Below are 7,121 nucleotides of genomic sequence, written 5' to 3'. Positions count from 1 at the left end.
GGGGCTCGCCGGAGAGATACCCCACTATCTATCTTAGGGTTCAGGATGGGGGCGGTGGTCGCCGGCGGTGGCGGGGCGTTGGCGGGGCGGTGGCGTGGGGATCGCCGAAGAAAAAGCTCAGCACGGGGTGGCCTAGAGGGATGGCCAGGGCGGTGGTGGACCGGCGGTGGGGAGTGTTTTCGGGGCGGGCGGGGCGGCGAACCGCCGGCCGCGGGCGGCGGGGGGCTGCTGTTTGGCCGGCTCAGGGGGGTGGAGGTTGAAGATGAACCGCATGCCCTTGATTTCGTATCCAACGGCTGCAAAATCGGCTGACCAGAGATGAAAAAGTCAGTCGACCGACGTGTAGCCTCACCTTGCTAGTGCGTTCAGTTTCGACAACAAAATTCAGTTTCCACAGCAAAATTCAGTTTCGACAGTTAAGTCCAGTTTCGACAGTTAAGTCCAGTTTCGACAGTTAAGTTCAGTTTCGACAGTTAAGTTCAGAGATGAGCGGCTGATGTATTTTACATCTAGCACTTTGTGGTTATGTATTTTACGTCATGTATTGGAGATGCTATTAGAATTCCAGTCAGGTTAACGTTGTTCGTTGCCTCTCTTGTCCTGCTTCAGCCTCGGCGTCGTACAACTCACCGGAGCTGCTCCAATGACGAAACCATCCATCACAGTGGAGCAGTACCTCGGGCTCCATCTCCAGATGCCTAAGATCTTCTTCCCCTCCTCCGGCAGCCAAGTCAGCCAGAGCATCCTCACCGGCCAACCCAATCACGCTGAGATCGACATGGCTTCGCCAAAGAGGTTCTACACTTGTTGCATCTCTTTTTTACTCTACATGTTATATATATTGTCCACTAAGCACATGGATTTGTTCCTTTAGTGTCTCCTTGAAAGAAAAAACGTAGGAATTTTAATTTTCACTTGTCCTCCTTTTCAAATTCCTACTCATGAAGCACAAGACTAAGAGATAGTTGCATAATGGCATTATAACCGTACATTTTCTTGTGGTTTGACTTAATGTCACCATGCTTCTTTGCATCCTGTGATCTTCCAATTGTTGTGAATCAAACACCCAGATTGGCAGAAATCCCATGTTTTTAAATTCTCTGTTTTGCATGTGCATTCCTATCCTATTCCTGTCTATTTCCTATCCCTGCATTGTTGGAATCCTCCAATTCAAACGAGCCCTTACAGAATTACTTCTCTTACAGAAGTTGTCAAAGAAAACCTTGCGTGGTTTGTCCCGCTCCTGTTGCGCCGTCGTCCACCCCAGCTCAGCTACTCCAACGACAGAAGGGTCCAGCACAGCAGGGATCCGGCCTCTAGACTGTCTTTCGCCGCCTCAGATCTTCTTTCCCGCTGCTGGCAGCCATGAAAACTGCACTACCATCATCAACCGAGCAGATGACCTCGAGGACTACACGGGTCCGCAAGAGAGGTCTCACTCTTTCGTGTCTGCTTATGTTATGCATCGCTTAATATTGCATGCTACTTTATAGTCCTGTTCACCGATTAGACTCTGAGTTAGGTCCAAACTAATGGTCAAACTTGAGTTTTTAAATGGTTGTGGGGTACATATCGGGGCCGCTATCAATAGTGTCTATCTACTATCTGGTTAATCTCCGGTGTCTACTATGAGTTTCATGTTGGGTGGGAAACAAACAGTAAAGAAGCCATTATCTGTATTTTTTAACTGAAGCCATTATCTGCCTGCTATTATTGGTTTTGGGTCTATCCACAGGTTGCTACCATCACTCTGGATTTCTGCATGCACTCCTTACATAATCTCACTATGTTTTATTCCTATGCATGACAGTTATTGTAAACAATGGAACTGAACATGTAGAGCAAAAGAGACGAGCCTTGCATGGCAATAAAATTTCATGCAGACGTTGCTCCATGGTAGGCGCAAAGGCAGCCCCCTCCATGCATTTTGGATTGTAATCGAGAGGAAGATATCTGTTCTGAGAGGGATTCAGAAGGAGAAGACAACTCCTATTTACCCCCTGAGGTCTTCGCTCTAACTTGGCATGCTGATGTTGGTTATATCATGCATATGGTGTCTTGCATTGCTTACTTTATACATCAAATATGTCATCTGCTTAGTTTAGACATCCGTTGTGCGAATGCCATCTGTTTAGTTTATTCATCATTTATGTGAATTATGCAACGCCATCTTGTTTAGCCAGGCATCATATATGTGAATTTTGCAATGCCATCCTGCTTAGCCAGTCATCTTATATGTAAATTATATCAGGCCATCCTTTTTTGGTTACATATTACATTTGTCAAAAATGTTATTACATTCAACTGCTCTTCGTGTGCATCAGCCATTTGACACGGTGATGGCAAATTCTGGAGTGAAAACAAGGTCTTCAGAGCAGACTATGCTATCTGACGAAGCGCATATCTCACTGGTTACGGATAGCTCCTCAGAGGAGGATTCAGAGACAGATGACCAGTCCTATCCCCCCCCCCCCCGAGGTGTATGCTCTAACTTGGCAGGGTTATGTTGCTCATATCGTGCGTATGGTGTCTCGCATTGCTATGTCATTTGATTAGTTTAGACATGCTTTGTGTGAATGCCACCTGTTTAGTGTCTAATTACCATATATGTGAATTATGCATTGCCATCTTGTTGCAAGACATTATATATGTGAATTATACAATGCTATCTTGTTGCAAAGGCATTATATATGTGAATTATGCAATGCCATGTTGTTTAGCCAATCATCATGTATGTGAATTATATCTTGCTATCATTTTTTTGTATTACGTGTTCCATTTGTCGACAACGTTTGTATATTCAACTACTCTTCCTGTGCATCAGCCATTTGAAGCGGTGATGAAAGTATCTGGAGTGAAAACAAGGTATTCAGAGCAGACAATGCTACCTGCTAAAGCAGACATCTTGCTGGTTACAGAGAGATCCTCAGAGGAGGATTCAGAGACTGATGACCAGTCCTATTTTCCCCCTGAGGTCTATGCTCAAACTTGGCAGGGTTATATTACCCATGTCATGCATGTTTTCTTGCATTGCTTAGTTTTTACATCATATATGGATTGCCATCTGCTTACTTGCTTACTATATAAATCATATATTTGAATTATATCATGCCATCATGTTTACATAGTACATACACATCATCTATCTGAATTATGGCATGGTAACCCATTTAATAAAGACATCATATAGTTATATCATCTCATCCTGTTTAGTGTTTACAGTCATCATATTTTGAATTATGGCATTCTATCCGTGAATGTATGTGAATTATGGCATGCCAACCTATTTAATAAACACATTATATAGTTATGTCATGTCATCCTGCTTACATAGTCTCATATTTTGAACTATGTCTTTCCATCTTTTTTATTTAGCCATCATAATGTGAAATTGTGTCATGCTATCCTATTTAGTTAGCCATCATATATGTGAAATTGTGTCATCCTATCCTGTTTGGTTAGACAACATAAATATGAATTATTTCATGCCCTCTTTTATTCCCCACTATCCATTGCGCCTGTCTATCATACAATGTCTATACTTTCAATTACTTTTCTTGTTTATCAGCCATTTGAATTGGAGAGCGTGATGGCAGTATCTAAGGGAGTAACAACACGGTCTTCAGAAAAGATAGTGCTACCAGTTGATGCAGATAGAACCATGGTTGTACTTGCCCAAGGACCAGATCCACCGCACATAACCCAGACTCTCGCAGATTGTGCCCCTACCCAGTTGGACAGAGAACCAGCTACACCCCTTCTAACCCCAAACCCGGCAGATAGTAACCCAGTTCCAGTTGACACAGCACCGTCTCCACCACAGAGTACCCAAACACGAGCAGTTAGTAAGGGAACTGCAGTGCCCAAAGCACAAGGACCACCACTCCAAATCCCAACTCAACGCTTAAAGGAGAAGAAGATTTGTTCTCAGGCCAGGTTTTGTAGCTATGGTTCATACTCCTTTGCTCTTGCATGACTGTATTTACTGATAGCAACTATTTTCAAATTTGAAGGATGGAATTGAAACTCCAATGGCGCAACAGGTATGTTCTAAACTTGTTTCTTTAACTGGTTTGCTGTTGTAACCTGCTCTATGTTGATTTCAGTTTCAATTGAATAAACAGTTATGTTCTCATGTCATGCACATTACAAGTGTTGTTATTGCTCTATAGTTACCCACACTTATATTCTGTCTATTCTGCTTTGTCTTGAACAAATATTATTTGAACTGTGTCTCTATCTTGATTTGGCAACAAAAACTAGAATGATATACCATAAAGTGACCATGGTACATATATATATGTTTGTTTCATGCTGTTATCCTGTCCACTTTACTACTGAACTCATTTACCAAAATGAGTTTCATATACAACATGGTAAACATGTGATGTGTCTGCTTGTTTCTCTTTTAGAATGCATAAAAAATATTGGAGAACAGTACCGCGTTATCCAATGGTAAAGGAAGTAATGCAGATAAGGTTCAAGATAGTGAGACATCCCTATTGGTCTCCAAGAAAGTTGATAAAAACTAACTTGACGATAGTGAGGGAACCCAAAAGTCCTGTCTTGATGTAGTGTTCGAGTTACTGGCCACTACTGCTGGCACAAGCTCTTCGAACTCGCTGCTGAATCAGTTCGTCTTCTTGAGTCTCAACTTCAAGTTGAAACACATCGATCAGATGTGCTGCGACAGGAAGCTGAAGGACTAAGGAAGTCCCTGCAAAATTCAGATGCATATTTTCTGGTGCAACAACAAGCGCTGGAGGATTTAAGCGCCAAACAAGGGAAAGTTAATAAGCTTGCTAAGCATCTTGCCAGCATTATGGGTACCCAGGATATTGTTTCTTGAGATCTTCTGAAGTGGTTTCAGTTCTGGATTTGTTTTGCTGCGGCGTTTATTTGCGCTGGTCGCCAACTTTGACAACCAGTGTATATGATATGCTGCTTTGTTCCCTATATTTGCACTGGTGGCGAACTTTGATGCCGAGTGGATGTAATATGTGTAATAGCTATGATAGCCTAGCATTAGTTGCTTGCGTATTTATTTCCTTGTTGTCTTGTTTATTTGTTTGCTTGTAGTCATTGCAATTCTTTTTCCGCGGTTAGCTAGTGGCTGCAATAACCTATTTTTTAAAACTAGGCCACAATAACCATGGGCTAATATTTACTGTAGTGACACTGGGCCTCCTACTGGCCGTAGAAACAGTGGGCCTTCTACGGGCCATAGAAACAATGGGCCTTCTACGGGCCGTAGAAACAATGGGCCTTCTGCGGGCTGTATTATCAACGGGCCTTATACGGGCCGTATAATCGATTGGCCAAACATGGGCCAAACAGACCGCATTATGGCCGTAAACGGGCTAGAGTTGGAATCATCCGTTCATGGGCCGACCATAACGGGCCATCGTTAATAGGCCGTATTTGATGATGCTATGAAATCGGCCCAACGTATTAACGGACCACAAACGGGCCGACTGTAACCACGAGCTGAATTTGGCCCACAAGCAGAAAATGACAGTAACGGGCCATAAGTAAATGAATGTTGGAAATGAGCCCAAGAATAAATGGGCTCTGAGAAGGCCGAAAGATAACATGGGCTGGAAACGGCCCAACAGAATAACGGGCCGTTAATGGGTATAAAGTGATACACTGTTCATTACGGGCCAGTTTCACAACGGGCCGTTAATGGGTGTAAAGTGATACACTGTTCATTACGGGTCAGTTTCACCACGAGCCGTTAGTAGGCTAAAAGTTACATAGGGCCTCATATGGGCCGAAAGACGGCATGGGCCATACATGGGCCAGAAGTGAAAACGGGCTGGAATCATATTAGATGGCCCAGATGACGCTACTGGGCCTAATTCGGATAGGGCGTAACGGGCCTTGGGTTAGCGGGCTGTAAATGGGCTATATTCGAATAGGCCGTTAACAGGCTTTCCATGGGCCGGCCCGCCAGCTTTTGACCAAGTCAAACGGGCCGACCCGCCAGCTTTTGACCAAGTCAAATGGGCCAGCCTTTTCACAGGAATGGGCCTCTGTTGGGCCGTGCCACGTGTTAACGTACCGTAGGCGCCTATCTAACCCACTGACGAGCTGACACGTGTTTCGTCTGGCCAATCAGAATTTTACACGTGGAAATTTCCCATTGGTCGGGGCTGTTAACGGGTTATCGGATCCAAAACCCGACCCGATAGCTTAACGGCATTCCGTTACGGTGGATGCCACGTGTCGGTCACCCTTGACGAAGGCACTTCTGTGATGCGCGATTTATCATCATGGAAGTGGACACTTCCGTGATGATAATTTTGGTAATGTTATGGAACACTTCTACGACAGCACAGGTATGACTATCTTGATTCTGTCATAAATTTGTCATGGATGTACATGCATGACAAAAAAAGTGACCTACTGTGACAAACACGTATCATCACGGAAGTGTATTTTTTTGTAGTGATGGGATCACTTGATCCCTCTCGGTACATCTTCTACTCTTTGTGAGTTGATCAACTTGATTCACTCTTGACTTAGTCTTGATCAACCTTGAATCTTTCCAACTCTCTTCGTTTGGATGATGTCTTGAAGGTAAACATGAATGATCACACAATCTTCTTCTTCAAGACATGCTTGCAATAAGCTCAACACTCACATGACCAATCTTTGGATAATTCCTTAATAGCACCTTGGTCAACCCATAAACTCCTTGAAACCAACACATGGACTTCAAGAAATGCCTATGGAAAAATCCTTCAAATATAACTCAATGCAACCACTAGTCCATAGAGAATGTCATCAATTACCAAAACCACACATGGGGGCACCGCATGTACTTTCACGGTCGATCATCCAGATTTTGATCCCTTGGCCTCGCTAAGGTGAAATCTGAGAAAGTGTTATCTTTCTTTGCATCTACATCGTCCATCACTATTCATCATGGTGGTATGTTGTGTTGCCAGGATCCTTGACACGGATATTGGTAAAACCTTGATGAATATGGAGATGCTCAAGTTCCTGAGAGCACGCGCAAGCACTTGGTTTTATCATTGGCGTTAACTGGGATTTGCTCCTAGTTTCCTCGGTTATGTTATAACCTTTTCAGATAGTGGACTCACTCTCTACTGTTG

Source organism: Triticum dicoccoides, chromosome 5A (assembly GCF_002162155.2).
Source record: "Triticum dicoccoides isolate Atlit2015 ecotype Zavitan chromosome 5A, WEW_v2.0, whole genome shotgun sequence".
NCBI classification, from domain to species: Eukaryota; Viridiplantae; Streptophyta; class Magnoliopsida; order Poales; family Poaceae; genus Triticum; species Triticum dicoccoides.
This window is presented reverse-complemented; position numbering follows the sequence as displayed.